General features: G+C 43.5%; 2 long non-coding RNA genes across 2 annotated transcripts; both read left to right on the top strand.

Annotated features, from left to right (window-relative positions):
* Nucleotides 1-397: 397 nt before the first annotated feature.
* LOC137429933 (uncharacterized) lies at nucleotides 398-4,036 on the top strand. Its single transcript, XR_010984970.2, has 5 exons — nucleotides 398-412; nucleotides 2,468-2,960; nucleotides 3,105-3,149; nucleotides 3,591-3,708; nucleotides 3,872-4,036. It is a non-coding gene; the product is annotated as an uncharacterized LOC137429933 (long non-coding RNA).
* An 11,779-nt stretch (nucleotides 4,037-15,815) lies between these two features.
* Nucleotides 15,816-19,454, top strand: LOC144892614 (uncharacterized). The gene is made up of 5 exons (XR_013623817.1): nucleotides 15,816-15,830; nucleotides 17,876-18,386; nucleotides 18,531-18,575; nucleotides 19,015-19,132; nucleotides 19,290-19,454. It is a non-coding gene; the product is annotated as an uncharacterized LOC144892614 (long non-coding RNA).
* Nucleotides 19,455-20,056: the final 602 nt, after the last annotated feature.

Here is a 20,056-nt window from a genome sequence, read left to right as displayed (position 1 = left end):
TGTGTAAAAGTGCACTCAGTAATGTAGCCAAGCACTTGTGTTTTATTTGAACTAACTTTTGTACATTACTATCATGTTATAAATAAATAACCTGTGAGTTGGTGATGAGAGGGTTGCGTGATGTGGGAGATTGGGGGAGGGGAGAAATACGTGTGAAGGGAGTGACAAAGAGAGCAACGTGGAACATGGGAGTTGGGTGTGATCATCACAAACATCGGTGGGAAGCCTGGAGGAGGCCCTGTAGCATTGCCACGTCGAGGTTGTTTGAATGTTGTGCCATCTTTGAGACAATATTTGTCCAAATTGTGATATTATTTAATTTATTGTATGTGCAGTGCTGACAAGTGCAGCTACCTCTCATGGAGCACGGAAGGGGAGATATAACAGGAATGGAAGTTCCCAAGAGGGCAAGGTGATCATCCTCATTACAAGATTTTCATTCTGGATATATTTTATACCAAACCAATAACCTCGGTGGGAGGGCAGTGGTGAGGAATAAATAACCTCTCAAAGCAGATATAATAATTAAAAGTAAAATTGTCCATTCAGTCTCATTGATCTTCATGAAACCGATCAACAAAGGGAAACATTGTTACACTTTGAAATTAAACGTTGTCTTTGTGGGGATTCGTAATCGATCGTATTAGGAGGATATTATGAATATACAGACTTGGCATTTAATATGGATTATTTTTTTTGTGGGGGTGAACTTACTTTTCAAGATGTCTTAGAACCAAAATTTCATTGGAATTATGTTGAAATTATTCTAGATTTTGTTAATGTGACCTTTAAAAGAAACAAAAACCACATTTGACATTTCGAAACAAATAAATTGATCCTTGAAAGTGATGTAAACTGATATCGAACTCAATTCATGGACAGTACTGTGTTAAACTTCTGTACGTTTTCCAGAAGTGTCTCATTATTTTGCACATTAGTCAAATTTATTTTTAACAAAAACAAAAGTTAAATTACGACTGGGATTACGGACAGTAAAATTACAGTTCAGTACTTCGTGTAACCCCCACCAGCATTCAGCAGAGCACATACACGTTGAGGCATGCTGTTCACGAGATTTGCCAAGGTTTGGACAGGAATCGCTTGCCATGCAGTGACATTAGCCTGCTGCAATTCATGCACAGAGGTCGGCTGCTGGTCCAAGTGGTCGATTTGACGCATTAGTTCTGCCCACAGGATCTCTATCGGATTCATATCCGAGGACATGGCAGGCCACTCCATATGCTCTACACCAAGGTCAGCAAGAAAGTGTTGGATCAAGCTAGCACGATGAGTCCGTGCATTGTCATCTTGGAAGACAAAGTTTCCTCGAAAGGCTGCACGAGCAAATGGAAGCAATGTTTCTTCCAGAATGGCCCTGTACTTGAACTGGTTCAGGTTTCCATTCAGAACAACCAGGTCAGTTTTGCCCCCTGCATGAAAAGCAGCCCAAACGGTCACCCCACCACATCCAGCTTGGACTCTTGGCACTATACAATCTTTGTTGTAGGCTTCATGTACTTGTCTGCACACTCGGACGCAGCCATCTTGACGATAGACCAGAAATCTAGACTCGTCACTGAAGATCACATGATTCCAGTGTCCTGGCTGCCATTGACGGTGCTCTCTGGCTCACTGCAATCGGCGCTGGCGGTGTTGTCTGGCCAGGTGTGGCTTTCTCAGGGGACGCCTGGCACGATAGCCTGCTTGAACCAGTCGTTGCTTGACTAGCCTTCTGGATACAGGCACATTTGTCAGTTTCTGCCACTCAGCCCTAAGCCGATTAGCTGACTTGGTACGGCCATTACGGACTAACCGGTGCAGCTGGCGATCATCCCTCCTTGTGGTTCTGTGGGGATGTGCTGGCCTCGGTATTGGAGTAGGGACGCCCCTCTGAGCATTTCGTTTCAGGATCTTTGACACCTGACCTTGACTGATGCCATACTGCCGAGCAATAGCACGCTTTCATGCCGTAATTTCATAAAGCCACCACTCCATGACAAACAGCATTGTCGAGTTGACGGACCATCTCCAGAGGAAGCGGCAATAACTTTTGGAGACGTGCAGCAGTTGTTTTCCACTAATACAGAACACAACAACCATTGGATACCCGACTGTGAAGCCAATCGTCAAATGCACCTGTCCGTACATTTTGCCACGCCACCTGTGATATAATCCTGTTGTTGACTTCTTGCTGCGACAGACAATCAGTGACATGGTTCTTTTAACAAATAAATCACCAAAGTGAAAAAAGAAACGCACCAGATTGATATACTGAGTTAAGAAAGTAAACCCAAGTCAAGAAAAAAAAAAAATTCCATATTAAATGCCAAGTCTGTATAATGGTATAATGAAATACGATAAAATAAACCAAACAAAGAAATTAATGGGGGGAATTGGCCCCACGGGGAGGCGTGTGACATTATGGCACCCCCCCCCCCCCCCCACCCTCCCCGCCCTTCTCTCCCAGGTTCACCTCTTCGGTCCTGGTGACATGATGTATGTTCTGAATATCCACTGAATAAAACGATCGATGAGGTAGGAGGGGAAAGCATTTGTCCAGGTATGGGGGTGAGGGTGGGTATCTGAAAACACCTTTGTGGACCTTATTGGCAAAGGGCAGCTCATTCATAATGACAGATTTCTGTAACTATTGATTGGGATGGAGGACTGACAAAAACAAAAAAGCGATGTAACCAATAAGGAGAGGTATTGCACCTGCAGGAAATGAACACACCTTAATCAAAAACAGATAAATAAAATAATAAAACCGAAATGCCTGAGGAAAGAACTGCGGTATTCACCACACCCGACTAGAGGGTATTCACCACACCCAACTAGAGGGTATTCACCACACCCAACTAGAGGGTATTCACCACACCCAACACTCTTTATAAAGAAGCTCAGAGCGGACAAGACTCGAAGACACGTATTGAAAAACCTACAGGACACGCACGATGTCGGTAAGGTGGCAAGCGACTCTTTTCTTTAACTCCATAACCTCATAATATGCCACCTTCCACCTGCTTGTTACTTCATGAGAAAGGAATTTTGGTTTTCTTTGTGCTATTTCTTCAAAAATCTCCTCTTGTTTATGTGTGCAACAGATGACAAAGGAGCAACTCGAGGCAGCATACAAAGGTTTGGACAAGGTTGGTTTCCGTGTTTTATTGAAATTATTTATGTGTGTCTTTACTTCTGGTGATATTTTGGTGTTTACGTTTTCTTCTCATTGGGCGTTTTCACTTGAGCAGAAGTTGCTCGACAAGTGTGCACCTTGTTTAACAGATCTCAGCTTTGGCTGTACCTGTACAGGTGGATGAAACACGTACAACAAGCCATATATGAGAGACGTAGTGGTTACATGTTCTGAATATGAATATTTCGTGACATTCTAATTGTGAAATCTGTCCATGGATAAGACATTCCATGCTGTAGTAACAAACCATGGGGTAACATGCGTTAGTAAAGTGGTAACTCATTGAACAGTTGCAGCAAAAAGAGAATATGAAATGCTTGTACAACTCTGTGATGCACATTGTTGGGAATTCAGGGAAAAGGATTAAAATTAAACAACGATTCTCTTCCCTCAGAACGGCGATGGGAAGGTGACCAAGGCTGAGTTGAAGAACGCCCTGAAGGGTGGTCCATGTGCGGACAAGCTCATGGATCTCTTGGATACAAACAGTGACGGTTTTGTGACAGAGAAAGGTGGGTCTATCATACAGTATATAAGCACATACACCTATCATGTGTTGTAACATGTACAACAAGTCTTTCACGATCCTCCCTCGGGTGCAAAGTCTCATGGTGACGTATTTGATATAAAATGGCATCGTTCACATGCATGTACCATCTCTGCGCTTTTTTGCAGAGTTCATGAAGGTTGTGGGCAAATTAATGTGCGGAGGAAAATGTCCACAATGAGAAAAATGAGACGAGAAACCAAAATACCAAAGAAATGTGGATTCATTGGGGTTTTGGTGAAAGAGGTCTGAATGGAAAAGCATTAACAATTCAAATAAAGTTCAAATAAAGACTTTGCTTCCTGTTTTGATTTGTATCACTGATGTGATAATACAATATCGAAATATCAGGTAAAACATCGGCTCGAGTAACACTTGCTTGCCTTTCATACCTGAAGGAAGCAGTTCACATGAAATATACGAACTACCTGGTCAGGTTTGTTTATAGTGCCTGAGCTGGTTTTCGGGCACCAAATACACTCTACCATAGCGAGCAAGGAAACGTCCAAAAAAAAAACAGACGACCTGTAGTCCAGGTATGGATTTGTTATTCTTTCAGTGTGCCGGAGATAACTCACCTTCTCTTGATGAAGGACAAGGTTGGGTTTGTAACGTCCCCCAAGCACAAACAAATATTGTCAGATTGGACACACAGCTTAACGCCCATCCGAGGAATACGTGTGAACGGAGTGACAAAGAGAGCAACGTGGAACATGGGAGTTGGGCGTGATGATCACAAACATCGGTGGGAAGCATGGAGGCCCTGTGGCATTGCCACGTCGAGGTTGTTTGAATGTTGTCCCATCTTTGAGACAATATTTGTCCAACTTGTGATATTATTTAATTTATTATATGTGCAGTGCCGACAAGTGCACCTATCTCTCCTGGAGCACTGAACGGGAGATATCGCAGGAAAGGAAGTTTCCCAAGAGGACTAGGTGATCAACCTTATGACAAGATTTTCAATCTGGATATATTTTATACCAAACCAAGAACCTGACCAAGTCTTGCAAACCATTCTGAACTTTCAATAATAATGTGACGAAAATGACTTTTGAGTTAAGGAGGGGTTAATTATTCACCAGTTATATGGTACGAGGGTGAGGTAAGTGTTTGCAAACCCCAACCAACATTGACCAGAATCACATGTCTCGTAAATTCCTTGTCATCCCAACTCTCAAGTCTGTTTCTTCTCCACATTTTCCATTCTGTGTTTAATTTAAATCACCCCTTGTGCTTAAATACCATAAATCTCACTCTGCAAATGGCTGCTACACCTGAGTTACCACAGAACCTCTCAACCACATTTTGCAAAAATGGCGCATCCAGGTGTAACACTACGAGAACGCAGGTACCACACCTGTGCAAAAGATTAAATAAAGATTACCAAGTAAAGAGGGGAGGTGGAGGGGCGCTGCTTTTTAAAAGGCAGCAGCGATTGCGCCTCATGGCAAGCAGCCCAGGACCTCCAGACATCGAGGCAACAACCCGAGTGTACCCACACACGAGATACAGTGCCCCGCAGAGGCGGACAGCCTGATGCGGAGACCCGACAGCCGGAGAGGAGTCCACGGCCGTGCCCCAACTTGGGATTCTGCAAAATACAGTCACAAATAAGTCAGGTGATATAAAAAAAACACTTGGAAAGTGATGTGGGAAATAAAAATTCGAGTAAATTTAGGGGTCGTGGTCTGGGGAAAGAGATGTGGGGGGTCAGAGAGGGAGAGGTGACGAATAAAACGTTTCAAAATAGAAATAAATAATAAAAAGTAAAATTGTCCATTCAGTCTCATTGATCTTCATGAAACCTATCATCAGAGGGAATCCTCATTACAATTTGAAATTAAAGGTTGTCTCTGTGGGGATTAGTAATCGATCATATTCGGTGGATATTGTGAATATATAATCGGCAGGGATAACATAAATCAAACAAAGAAATGATTGACAAAAGCATTGAGGAAAGTCCTCCATTTTCACCATAAGTGCGTTCGTGGTGATCTTGTATTCACCAAAACACAAGTGCTCGGGCCACAAAAACGAACCTGATATTCTGCGTGTCCACTGAATAAGGTGGGTGGGGGGTGGGAGAGGGGGAATTGGCCCTGCGGGGAGAGGTGTGACAATAGGCTCCACGCCCTCCTCTCCCAGGTTCACCTCTTCGGACCTGGTTGCATGATCTATGTTCTGAATATCCACGGGACAAAAGAACTGACGAGATCGGAGGGGAATGCATTTGTCCAGGTATGGGAGTGAGTGTGGGTACCCGAATACACCTTTGTGGACTTTATTGACAAAGGGCAACTCATTCATTATGACAGATTTCTGTACCTATTGATTGTTGTTTGGAGGAATGACAAAAACAAAAAAATGATCTCACCAATGAAGAGAGCTATTGTGCCTGGAGGAAATGAACACACCTTGCCCAAAAATACATAAGTAAAACAAGCATTCTGAGTATTGCGCTGCAATACATGTCCCCGAATGGCAGTCTTGTCTGTCGTCTGGAAAGCTGTTGGGGCAGCCTGCACATATTGCACTGTGTGAATTATATAATTGCCAACCGACGGTCTGAGGTAACTCGGCTATAAAATTATCCGATTTGCACCAAATAAAGTTCATGAATGGTTGCACAGACCCCTACTTCCCACTAAAAGTGGAAACAGAATGTAAATTCGAGTTAAAACAAGGAATATTAACAGCTTTGACTTACCGCACTCCAAATTATAGTCTGGAAAACTTTTGGGGAAATTACCAAACTTCAAAGTGCCATAACTTTGTCAAAAATGATCGAAACGTCGTGAAGTTCGAACTTGATCTGTAACTTATCATGAGGAAACCATGTACCAAGTTTGAAGGAATTATGTTGAAATTATTCTAGATTTTGTTAATGTTACCTTTAAAAGAAACAAAAACCACATTTGACATTTCGAAACAAATAAATTGATCCTTGAAAGTGATGTAAACTGATATCGAACTCAATGCATGGACAGTACTGTGTTAAACCTCTGTACGTTTTCCAGAAGTACCTCTTTATTTTGCACATTAGCCAAATTTATTTTTAACAAAAACAAAAGTTAAATTACGACTGGGATTACGGACAGTAAAATTACAGTTCAGTACTTCGTGTAACCCCCACGAGCATTCAGGAGAGCACGTACACGTCGAGGCATGCTGTTCACGAGATTTGCCAAGGTTTGAACAGGAATCGCTTGCCATGTAGTGACAATAGCCTGCTGCATTTCACGCACAGAGGCAGGCTGCTGATCCAAGTGGTCGATTTGACGCATTGATTCTGCCCACAAGTTCTCTATCGGATTCATATCCGGGGACATGGCAGGCCACTCCATATGCTCTACACCACGGTCAGCAAGAAAGTGTTGGATGATGCGAGCACGATGAGGCCGTGCAATGTCATCTTGGAAGACAAAGTTTCCTCGAACTTTCAGCTCTCAGCTCTTTCACGAGCCTCGATTCAGGATACAAAAAAAAAAAAAAGGCTGCGCGAGCAAATGGAAGCAATGTTTCTTCCAGAATTGCCCTGTACTTGGACTGGTTCAGGTTTCCATTCAGAACAACCAGGTCAGTTTTGCCCCCTGCATGAAAAGCAGCCAAAACGGTCACCCCACCACCTCCAGCTTGGACTCTTGACACTATACAATCTTTGTTGTAGGCTTCATGCACTTGTCTGCGCACTCGGGCATGGCCATCTTGGCGATAGACCAGAAATCTAGACTCGTCACTGAAGATCACGTGATTCCAGTGTCCTGGCTGCCATTGACGGTGCTCTCTGGCCCACTGCAATCGGCGCTGGTGGTGTTGTCTGGTCAGGCGTGGCTTTCTCAGGGGACGCCTGGCACGATAGCCTGCTTGAACCAGTCGTTGGTTGACTAGCCTTCTGGATACAGGCACATTTGTCAGTTGCTTCCACTCAGCCCTAACCCGAATAGCTGACTTGGTACGGCCACTGCGGACTAACCAGTGCAGCTGGCGATCATCCCTCCTTGTGGTTCTGCAGGGACGTCCTGGCCTCGGTATTGGAGTAGGGACACCCGCTGAGCATTTCGTTTCAGGATCTTTGACACCTGACCTTGAGTGATGCCATACTGCCGAGCAATAGAACGCTGTTTCATGCCAGAATTTCGTAAAGCCACCAGTCCATGACAAACAGCATTGTCAAGTTGACGGACCATCTCCAGAGGAAGCGGCAATAACTTTTGTAGACGTGCAGCAGTTGTTTTCCACTAATACAGAACGCAACAACCCTTATATATCCGATTGTGAAGCCAATCATCAAATGTACCTGTCCTTACATTTTGTCACGCACCTGTGATATAATCCTGTTATTGACTTCTTGCTGCGAAAGACAATCAGTGACATGGTTCTTTCAACAAAGACATCACCGAAGGGTAAAAGAAACTCACCAGATTGATATACTGAGTTCAGAAAGTAAACCCAAGTCAAGAAAAAAATATATTCCATATTAAATGCCAAGTCTGTATATATCGGTTATAGCCCTATCACTCAATGGTGAAGAATCATTTCAAAAAAATTCTCATCCGGATCTTCATCAAAATAAGCAATTCTTCTTTGGCACACACCCAACCTGTCCACCAAGCCTTTGTCAAGAGCTCAATGGAGTCCTGCTGTCTGCTATAGGTTGGTGCTGCAGCATCAGAGCGGTCTGTCATAGATTTTGTTGAATCTAAAGCTCTTAACAAGTATTGGATTCTCCCAAGATGAGGCCTTATTTCAGTGTCTTTTGCTCTCACATCGCAGGAAGGGAAAATGTCTCTGTTCCGACACTCCCTTCAACTCCAGGATGCACGTGTTGGTCTAAAATCCCCTCCTGGGTAAATTTCCAAAATCCAGGTTGACTACATAACACCTCAACTCCTTTGTTCCTCACGAAAAATCCACACTCTACATTCTGCTCGGTCTCACTCTTCCCTCCAGAACTCCAAGCTTGGAGTGTACCAGCATTACTTGTCATCCCCAATTCTGACCCCTGATATTTATATACCCCCTTTAACCTACCCTAACCCAACCATCTTACGAGCTAGTTTCAATATCCTGTGCTCCTCCCTCTCCTGTGACTCCTCCTTCCTTGTTCATTCATTCCCTTGATTGCCCCACAGTCAATTTAACTTGCTCTTCCATGAGCCTCGCTCCTGCAAAGAAAAAAAGAAGGAATATTTAATATACCGTACTGTACACCCACGAAGGCTTTGAAAGTATTTTTCTGCAGTGGTGGGTACACGGGATTAAACAACCTACAGTGGGTACAGGTGTGGATACAGGAAAGAAAATTTGCTCATCAGAAAGTTAAATTTGCATCCGTAATTTACACAGTACAGGTAAATTTGCTCCTTTTATCGATATTTCAGCCGACCTACAGATCGTGACAAAACGGCCACCTGTTGAAGCCTACCTGCAGCGCATGACAGTTTACGTTTCTGCGCATTCATGATTACCGTCCTTTAACATTATTACCCAGAAGAATGAATTTTAATGTCTCCGCAAGACGTAACGAACAATAACTAAGATCAAAATACTACTTTACCTTTGTATCAGCAATGGTTGAGAATGTCACGGAAGTCTCAGCCGAGAACGCTGGGCAATGAATCCATTTTAACCCGGTATTGACCATAAAATCCTAATTTTTAAAAAAAGCCAAATTCATTGATTGGCAGATGTGCAGGCCCTTCCCCCATCCCTCGTACAGAGCTACACCACCACCTGCAGATGTGCAGGTAGCGTTGTAGCTCTGTGGTTATTGGCAGATGTGCAGAATTAAATTTTATATAAGTACTTTTTCACATAATTCCAAAACAATATGAAGGTATTTCCTTGAAATATCGCTGCCTTGGAGTTGCCACAACGTACTTCCAAAATGGCAGTGAGCTGATAAATTATGATTAAAAGTAAAGGCAAATAAAGGTAAAGTTTGAGGGCCCTCCCACGACAAAGGGCCCACGGCCTGTGCACCTCAGGCACCTTTGTTAACCCGGGCCATTTATGATTGCTCCCCTTTCACATTATTACCCATAATGACTAATTTTAATAACTCTGCAGGACGTATATAATGAATAACCAAGATCAAAATAAAACTTTACCTTTGTATCAGCAATGGTTGAGAATGTCACGGAAGTCCTCGATAAAGGTTTTTAAACTTTTTGTAGTTGTGAATAAAGTTTTGATTGTGCTGAGTTTGAAGGAAGCCTTCGCATGCAGGCACCACTTTATTTTAGAACGCACAAACTGGTTTTCTTGTCACGCCAAACTGCCATCACCCTAAGGTGTAGATATGAAATCGGAGTATGCTGGTTTATAGTGCCTGAGGCCATGCGACGTGGCAGGTGCATTTTCTGTCATCGTGTACCTCTTCAAAGTGTTGTATATAAAATTTAGAAAGTTCGTCTACTTTTATCACAAGTATAGGCCGGTCATTTTACGAATATACCCACCACAAATTGCAATAGTAATGAAACTTGGCATTTTTGCTTCTTTTGACCCATGTAATAACATAGTAAAAGTCAAGGAATAACGAGGCATTGGAACACATTCATTTCGAGCAACCACTTTTTGACAGTTATGCACGAAAATAAGGTAATAAAAATGGCACAAAATAATGCACTTAATTTGTTATTTCGTTCACATTCTCAAAAGATGTCAGAAATGTAAGTGTTTAAGAGTGTAAGACAGGCCTTATGCCCTGGTTTTACAATACATTTGACATGTAAAGGTATATATATTGAGATAATTGACATTTAAGGTAGCTTTATCCCAATAAAATTGAATTTTTTCGAAAATATACATATCAATGAATTTTGAAAGCTAATATAATGGTCTATCATATTCTTATATCAAATTAGATTTTACTCTAGTCTAATTAGGTGAAAAAGCCTAATTAGGTGAATAAATTGCAATTATTACGCTTTTGCAATTGCAATAAATTGCACGTTGAATTAGGTGCGCTCACCACGACCAGCATGGTCTGGCATGATGCAAGCCGTGCACACTGGTGTACATCCAGGTCAGTCTGCAATCTTTCTGCTTCCCATGATCGACATGAACAGCAGTGATCCAACTTGCATCTATTCAACATTGACATTTCTATGTGAGCACGCCAAACAGTACAACGCAAAGGTCATCATCACATTTGACCAACCACTTTGGTGGAAGGCGCTTACCATCATCGAAAGCCAACCGGAGGGCAGTGACTTGCGTAAGGTTGTACTGCGCTTGGGAGGCTTCCACACGTTGATGGGCTTCTTGGGGAGTATTGGAAATATCATGTCAGGATCTGGACTGCGCTCTGTTCTGGAACTGGTGTATGCTGAGAACACTGTAACGCACATGCTCTCTGGCAAGGCATATGACCGAGCTATCCGTGGTCATCTCTTGGTTGATGCAGCACTGAACACTCTCCTCGCAGAAAGGGTACTTGGTACGCTAGTGCCTACTTGTTCGCAGGCTCAGGATGATGGCCCTCAGGGCACTACAGGAGATGACGAACCAAGTGAAGACGCGATAATGCAAAGCATAGATGAGGCACAGGCAGCCATGGATCCGCATGATACCGAGGCAGGACAGGCAGCCATGGATCCGCGTGATACCGAGTCAGGGTCGCAAAGTGTGGGAGCTGGCCCAGTTGACCTGTGTGAGCTACGAAACCTGTATGATTCATTGTTGAAGGGTGAGGGTTGCACTGAAGATATCCTTTCAGCCCCGGTTCTGGACTCTGTTCGTGACATCATGAATGTTGCTCGACAATCGAAGAAGGATCTGCGTACAGCACAGCTATGGCTGCAATACATGGACATGATAGACATTCTGAGGACATTCCTGAGGTCGGAACGCACTGGTGACTGGCGTCTACACGTGCACGCTTTGCACGACATGTTGCCCTACCTAGCAGCTGCAGGCCACAATCTGTACACAACATCTGTGTACATCTACCTGCAGCGACTGGCTCAACTGTCTATTCAGCATCCGGAGGTCCACCATCAGTTCCAGAATGGATTTCACGTAGTGCGGCGTTCAGATCGGTACTGGGCCGGCTTGTCCACAGATCTTGTGATCGAGCAAGTGCTCATGAGAAGTGTGAAAACCACAGGGGGACTAACAAGGGGTCGTGGAATGAGCGAGCCGCAAAGGATCACGTGGCTGCTGTCCACCCCCATATGTGCAGAGGTCAACATGGCTTTGCAAGAGTACACATCAGTGCAGTATGGGACCAGCGACCAGCACAAAGAACAAAGCGCAGCTCGACAAGGACGGGACACAGATGACACGCACAAACTTATTCGCTACCTGTCATCGAAGGATCCCTTTGGAAACGATCCAACTCTGCAAAGCATTGACACTGGCATCACAGCTGGAGATTCGGTCAATGCTGACCAAGCAGCGTCAGTCGGCAGGAAGATCTTAGATGGAATGCTTGACAAAAAGGTTCTTGATCACACGTTCAAGAAGAAAGATCAGGTTGTGACTCTTGACACACGTTCATCATTGAAAATTGGCAGACAATCCGTTCTGATAGATCCACAACTGTTGTTCCAACGTCTGAGTACGGCAGGATCACGCTGTGATGACCTCAAAGATGTCTTCAAGTACGAACTAAGCAGTTTCCCACCAGCACTGTTTAAGACCACTGATATCCTGCTTGAGGCCGACAAGCCAGCGCTAGCCGAAGCCATTTGGAAACAACTCCCCCTTGACGTTCGCAACACAGTGCTGCCACAGAATGTGCAATATGTTCTGGATGGTGGGGCATTGCTACACAGAATTCCTTGGAATTCTGGCGAGACATATGGAGGAATCGCCAGTCACTACGTGCGATATGTTGGAGACAGGTATGGTAACGCTGTCATAGTGTTCGATGGATATGTGAGCGCACCCTCCACCAAAGATGTAGCGCACAGCAGGCGCGTTCGATCTCACAGCAGTCCCCTTGTCAACTTCACAACGGACATGGTATGTACTATGAAGAAAGATGACTTCCTTGCCAACCAAACAAATAAACAACGTTTCATCAATCTACTGAGTGATGACCTTCAACGGCGGCACAACGCTGTTCATCATGCCAGGGCAGATGCAGATGTTCTCATAGTGGAGACAGCCATTGCATGTGCAAACACCAAGGACACCGTGATAGTTGGCGACGACACCGATCTTCTTGTTCTCCTTTGCAGTCGTGCAGGGCCCACATCTCACAACCTGTTCTTCCGACCTGAGCCTAAGCTGACGTCAAGGAGGCAAGCAAGATGTTGGAATATCGAGCAAGTGCAAAAGACACTTGGACGCAATGTTTGTGACAAGCTTCTTGTTGCACATGGACTCCTGGGTTGTGATACCACGTCAAGAATTTACTCGATTGGCAAATCAACAGCCTTGAAGAAGCTGAACTCCAGTGCGTATTTCTCCGAGCTTTTGGCAAACTTCAACACTCCTGGAGCGTCAAAAGAGGATGTCATGACAGCTGGAGAGAATGCCCTGGTTTGCTTGTATAATGCCCAGCCCGGGGAAACACTGGACATGCTGAGGCTTCAACGCTTCCACCAGAAGGTTTCAACAAGCACTGTCAGAGTTGAGCCTCGTACCCTGCCCCCTACATCAGCATCTGCAAAGCAACATTGCCTACGGGTGTATGTTCAGGTTCAGCAGTGGCAAGGAGTTGCCATGGATGCCAATGGTTGGGGATGGGCTATCCGTGACGAGAGAATGGTTCCCGTGATGACCGAGATGAAGCCTGCTCCAGATTACCTTCTAGATGCCATCCACTGTGGCTGCAAAACAGACTGCAGCACCCTACGATGCAGCTGTCGCAAGTACAGCCTGGAATGCTCTTACGCATGCAGTGATTGCAAAGGACTTCACTGTTCTAATGTGACCTTGTCAGAACCAGAAAGTGATCCAGAAGAAGAATAAGCTCTTAGGTTGGTGCTTGAATCGCAGTTCATTCAATTATTAAATAAAACACTTTTTTTTTTTTTCAATATATATATTTTTTTTTCTATTTTTTTTTCAATATTATTTAACGATTTTTTTTGTATATATAGTACGATATGAACTTGTTCACATAAAGCCATTACATTGCAGGCCTCAGGGACATAAAATTGCAGGATCTCATAAGGATTTAGCACGGAAACAGTTTTTGCTCTGAAAACTTTATGCAGATTTTCGCTTAAAACCTTCTCTTAAAGATTGCAAAAATTGGAAATGTTCCAATGCTCCGATTCTCCTTGACTTTTAGTATGTCATTCTCCACTAAATTTGACATTGAAAAATGCATGTTTCATTACTATTGCAATTTGTGGTGGGGTCGACCCCAAAATGGCGTAGATTGACTGGACTAGTAGGCCTACTCCTCTTCATGCCAAGTGTTTAGTGTGCATGGCTACAATCCTGGGTATACTAAGTGTTACATCTAGTGGAAAAATAAAGTTTCAGGAAACAGTAATTATGCTGTATTATGTTGTTCTGCATATATTGGATGATCCGAGTTTGAAGCAGCAGACCTGCTACATGCTTCGTTTCCACCAAAATGAAAACGAGAGTGCACTTCACACTCTTGAAACCAAAGCTTTCAGAATCAAAGGAATCTCCCGTGAACAAGCTAACTCCGAGGGCCTTTCACTCACTCACCGCAGGCAGGTTGGTGGTCTTTCCGTCTTCTACCGACTCCTCTCCGGCCTTGTTCCCCAGCTCTCTCTGGGCTCTGCCTCCAAATATTCCTACAGGTCGCACAAGATCTGCCTGCAACCCTCTTATGGTGAAATTGCCAAAATCTAGACTCTCTGCTCACCTTCACTCTTTCATTCCTCTTTTCTCCCGCCTCTGGCACAAACTCCCTCACTCTCTTCAATCCCACTTCTCCCTCCAGGTCTTTAAAACAGCCGTTCACCACCATCTCTTATCTTCCCCCATCAAAAACCTTGATCTTTTCTACCCTGGTGAATTCACCCCACGTCCACGTTTTTTTAAATATCAACTTCTTTCCTGGAAGTCCTATCAGTGTCCATGTATTTTATACCTCTCCCACCCCCCCCCCCCCACCCCTTCCCATACCTCCTCACCCCAAGCCCTCTCCCTCCCACAGATCTCGCCATGTCCCTGTTCTCTGCTGTTGCACCTGTGTGCTTTCCCCTCTCTCCCCATCTTCTCTCCCGCTCCTTTAATTTTGTATGTTTTGTCTGTCCGTTTTTATTATTATTATTATTAATGTTAGCTCTAACACGAGGCTCGATCTTGCATACAAAAAAAAACAAAAAAAACTTACATGACAATTATTGTGAATTTGGTGGACACCAAGCGTTATGCACGAATCACTTATTTTGCCACGCATTGCACATTTCAAGGAATTTTAGGAAATGTAAAAAAACAACACCAGGAGACATCGTCGACATCAATCATTCCATTTAATTACAATTTTAATCATCAATGCATATTTTTATTTAAAGACAATGAAATAAAAATTGACATAGTGAGAATGTAACATTTTATTTCGAATATATGCCATTTTTGTCTAATTTACACAACCATCACAAATCTACGTGCACGAGATAATGTGAAAATCAGGTTTTGTAGGTCCTCAAGACTATTTGCTACAACATAAAACGATAGGTGTCTTTTCATTCAGTTCATTTTTTTAATTGAAAGCGTTTTATTTAATCTGTGTAAAAGTGCACTCAGTAATGTAGCCAAGCACTTGTGTTTTATTTGAACTAACTTTTGTACATTACTATCATGTTATAAATAAATAACCTGTGAGTTGGTGATGAGAGGGTTGCGTGATGTGGGAGATTGGGGGAGGGGAGAAATACGTGTGAAGGGAGTGACAAAGAGAGCAACGTGGAACATGGGAGTTGGGTGTGATCATCACAAACATCGGTGGGAAGCCTGGAGGAGGCCCTGTAGCATTGCCACGTCGAGGTTGTTTGAATGTTGTGCCATCTTTGAGACAATATTTGTCCAAATTGTGATATTATTTAATTTATTGTATGTGCAGTGCTGACAAGTGCAGCTACCTCTCATGGAGCACGGAAGGGGAGATATAACAGGAATGGAAGTTCCCAAGAGGGCAAGGTGATCATCCTCATTACAAGATTTTCATTCTGGATATATTTTATACCAAACCAATAACCTCGGTGGGAGGGCAGTGGTGAGGAATAAATAACCTCTCAAAGCAGATATAATAATTAAAAGTAAAATTGTCCATTCAGTCTCATTGATCTTCATGAACCCGATCAACAAAGGGAAACATTGTTACACTTTGAAATTAAACGTTGTCTTTGTGGGGATTCGTAATCGATCATATTAGGAGGATATTATGAATATACAGACTTGGCATTTAATATGGAATATTTTTTTTGTGGGGGTGAACTTACTTTTCAAGATGTCTTAGAACCAAAATTTCATTGGAATTATGTTGAAATTATTCTAGATTTTGTTAATGTGACCTTTAAAAGAAACAAAAACCACATTTGACATTTCGAAACAAATAAATTGATCCTTGAAAGTGATGTAAACTGATATCGAACTCAATTCATGGACAGTACTGTGTTAAACTTCTGTACGTTTTCCAGAAGTGTCTCTTTATTTTGCACATTAGTCAAATTTATTTTTAACAAAAACAAAAGTTAAATTACGACTGGGATTACGGACAGTAAAATTACAGTTCAGTACTTCGTGTAACCCCCACCAGCATTCAGCAGAGCACGTACACGTTGAGGCATGCTGTTCACGAGATTTGCCAAGGTTTGGACAGGAATCGCTTGCCATGCAGTGACATTAGCCTGCTGCAATTCATGCACAGAGGTCGGCTGCTGGTCCAAGTGGTCGATTTGACGCATTAGTTCTGCCCACAGGATCTCTATCGGATTAATATCCGGGGACATGGCAGGCCACTCCATGTGCTCTACACCAAGGTCAGCAAGAAAGTGTTGGATCAAGCTAGCACGATGAGTCCGTGCATTGTCATCTTGGAAGACAAAGTTTCCTCGAAAGGCTGCACGAGCAAATGGAAGCAATGTTTCTTCCAGAATGGCCCTGTACTTGAACTGGTTCAGGTTTCCATTCAGAACAACCAGGTCAGTTTTGCCCCCTGCATGAAAAGCAGCCCAAACAGTCACCCCACCACATCCAGCTTGGACTCTTGGCACTATACAATCTTTGTTGTAGGCTTCATGCACTTGTCTGCACACTCGGACGCAGCCATCTTGACGATAGACCAGAAATCTAGACTCGTCACTGAAGATCACATGATTCCAGTGTCCTGGCTGCCATTGACGGTGCTCTCTGGCTCACTGCAATCGGTGCTGGTGGTGTTGTCTGGCCAGGCGTGGCTTTCTCAGGGGACGCCTGGCACGATAGCCTGCTTGAACCAGTCGTTGGTTGACTAGCCTTCTGGATACAGGCACATTTGTCAGTTTCTGCCACTCAGCCCTAAGCCGATTAGCTGACTTGGTACGGCCATTACGGACTAACCGGTGCAGCTGGCGATCATCCCTCCTTGTGGTTCTGCGGGGATGTGCTGGCCTCGGTATTGGAGTAGGGACACCCCTCTGAGCATTTCGTTTCAGGATCTTTGACACCTGACCTTGAGTGATGCCATACTGCCGAGCAATAGCACGCTTTCATGCCGTAATTTCATAAACCCACCACTCCATGACAAACAGCATTGTCGAGTTGACGGACCTTCTCCAGAGGAAGCGGCAATAACTTTTGGAGACGTGCAGCAGTTGTTTTCCACTAATACAGAACACAACAACCATTGGATACCCGACTGTGAAGCCAATCGTCAAATGCACATGTCCGTACATTTTGCCACGCCACCTGTGATATAATCCTGTTGTTGACTTCTTGCTGCGACAGACAATCAGTGACATGGTTCTTTTAACAAATAAATCACCAAAGTGTAAAAGAAACGCACCAGATTGATATACTGAGTTAAGAAAGTAAACCCAAGTCAAGAAAAAAAAAAATTCCACATTAAATGCCAAGTCTGTATAATGGAATACGATAAAATAAACCAAACAAAGAAATTAATGGGGGGAATTGGCCCCACGGGGAGGCGTGTGACATTATGGCACCCCCCCCCCCCCCCCACCCTCCCCGCCCTTCTCTCCCAGGTTCACCTCTTCGGTCCTGGTGACATGATGTATGTTCTGAATATCCACTGAATAAAACGATCGATGAGGTAGGAGGGGAAAGCATTTGTCCAGGTATGGGGGTGAGGGTGGGTATCTGAAAACACCTTTGTGGACCTTATTGGCAAAGGGCAGCTCATTCATAATGACAGATTTCTGTAACTATTGATTGGGATGGAGGACTGACAAAAACAAAAAAGCGATGTAACTAATAAGGAGAGGTATTGCACCTACAGGAAATGAACACACCTTAATCAAAAACAGATAAATAAAATAATAAAACCGAAATGCCTGAGGAAAGAACTGCGGTATTCACCACACCCGACTAGAGGGTATTCACCACACCCAACTAGAGGGTATTCACCACACCCGACACTCTTTATAAAGAAGCTCAGAGCGGACAAGACTCACAGACACCTGTTCAAAATCCTACGGAACAAGGACAAGACTCGAAGACACCTATTGAAAAACCTACAGGACAAGCACGATGTCGGTAAGGTGGCAAGAGAGTCTTTTCTTTACCTCCATAACCTGATAATATGGCACCTTCCACGTGCTTCTTACTTCATGAGAAAGGAATTCTGGTTTTCTTTGTGCTATTTCTTCAAAAATCTCCTCTTGTTTTTGTGTGCAACAGATGACAAAGGAGCAACTCGAGGCAGCATACAAAGGTCTGGACAAGGTTGGTTTCCGTGTTTTATTGAAATTATTTATGTGTCTTTACCTCTAGTGATATTTTGGTGTTTACGTTTTCTTCTCATTGGGCGTTTTCACTTGAGCAGAAGTTGCTCGACAAGTGTGCACCTTGTTTAACTGATGTCAGCTTTGGCTGTACCTGTACAGGTGGATGAAACACGTACAACAAGCCATATATGAGAGACGTAGTGGTTACATGTTCTGAATATGAATATTTCGTGACATTCTAATTGTGAAATCTGTCCATGGATAAGACATCCCATGCTGTAGTAACAAACCATGGGGTAACATGCGTTAGTAAAGTGGTAACTCATTGAACAGTTGCAGCAAAAAGAGAATATGAAATGCTTGTGCAGCTCTGTGATGCACATTGTTGGGAATTCAGGGAAAAGGCTTAAAATTAAACAACGATTCTCTTCCCTCAGAACGGCGATGGGAAGGTGACCAAGGCTGAGTTGAAGAACGCCCTGAAGGGTGGTCCATGTGCGGACAAGCTCATGGATCTCTTGGATGTAAACAATGACGGTTTTGTGACAGAGAAAGGTGGGTCTATCATACAGTATATAAGCACCTATCATGTGTTGTAACATGTACAACAAGTCTTTCACGATCCTCCCTCGGGTGCAAAGTCTCATGGTGACGTATTTGATATAAAATGGCATCGTTCACATGCATGTACCATCTCTGCGCTTTTTTGCAGAGTTCATGAAGGTTGTGGGCAAATTAATGTGCGGAGGAAAATGTCCACAATGAGAAAAATGAGACGAGAAACCAAAATACCAAAGAAATGTGGATTCATTGGGGTTTTGGTGAAAGGGGTCTGAATGGAAAAGCATTAACAATTCAAATAAAGTTCAAATAAAGACTTTGCTTCCTGTTTTGATTTGTATCACTGATGTGAAAATACAATATCGAAATATCAGGTAAAACATCGGCTCGAGTAACACTTGCTTGCCTTTCGTACCTGAAGGAAGCAGTTCACGTGAAATATACGAACTACCTGGTCAGGTTTGTTTATAGTGCCTGAGCTGGTGCCCGGGCAACAAATACACTCTACCATAACGAGCAAGGACACGTCCAAAAAAAAAACAGACGACCTGTAGTCCAGTAATGGATTTGTTATTCTTTCAGTGTGCCGGAGATAACTCACCTTCTCTTGATGATGGACAAGGTTGGGTTTGTAACGTCCCCCAAGCACAAACAAATATTGCCAGATTGGACACACAGCTTAACGCCCATCCGAGGAATACGTGTGAACGGAGTGACAAAGAGAGCAACGTGGAACATGGGAGTTGGGCGTGATGATCACAAATATCGGTGGGAAGCCTGGAGGCCCTGTAGCATTGCCACGTCGAGGTTGTTTGAATGTTGTCCCATCTTTGAGACAATATTTGTCCAACTTGTGATATTATTTAATTTATTATATGTGCAGTGCCGACAAGTGCACCTATCTCTCCTGGAGCACTG

Source organism: Myxine glutinosa, chromosome 6 (assembly GCF_964187855.1).
Source record: "Myxine glutinosa chromosome 6, kmMyxGlut1.1, whole genome shotgun sequence".
Lineage (NCBI taxonomy): Eukaryota > Metazoa > Chordata > Myxini > Myxiniformes > Myxinidae > Myxine > Myxine glutinosa.
This window is presented reverse-complemented; position numbering and strand designations above follow the sequence as displayed.